We start from the raw sequence: 537 nt of genomic DNA, 5'->3' as shown, positions 1-537 counted from the left end.
ATCAGGAGGCGCTACTTCACGGTCAGGGCGGCTAGGGTCTGGAACCAGCTTCCATGTGAGGTGGTGCAGGCTCCCACCCTGGGGGTTTTTAAGAGGAGGTTGGATGACCACCTTATTGGGGTCATTTGACCCCAGTGCTCTTCCTGCCATGGCAGGGGGTTGGACTAGATGATCTGCTCAGGTCCCTTCCGACCCTAGAAACTATGAAACTATGAAAATTAAAACCCTGATGCTTGAAAGAGTTAAGAGAGAAAGGAGAAGAGCAGTTAAAAAGCTTAATTTATTACTGAGATGGCAGCTTGATATTTCTAGCACCCCAAAATGTTAAGAAATATTTCATGTTAAAAGGTAGGTTTACTATATTGATTCTGCCATCTCTATTTCCCTACAGCAATAAAAAAAATGACTGCTTTGAATATAAATAAAACTGGAAAAAACTGAATGTCCTGAAGGGGTTAAAGATCATGATCCTCAAACACAGGCATACCTCGGAGATACTGCAGGTTCGGTTCCAGACCACCGCAATAAAGCGAATAT

The sequence above is a fragment of the Gavialis gangeticus genome, unplaced genomic scaffold, assembly GCF_001723915.1.
Source record: "Gavialis gangeticus isolate Ggan-Ray unplaced genomic scaffold, GavGan_comp1, whole genome shotgun sequence".
NCBI classification, from domain to species: domain Eukaryota; kingdom Metazoa; phylum Chordata; order Crocodylia; family Gavialidae; genus Gavialis; species Gavialis gangeticus.
The sequence above is the reverse complement of the archived record's forward strand: the minus strand, read 5'-3'. Positions refer to the sequence as shown.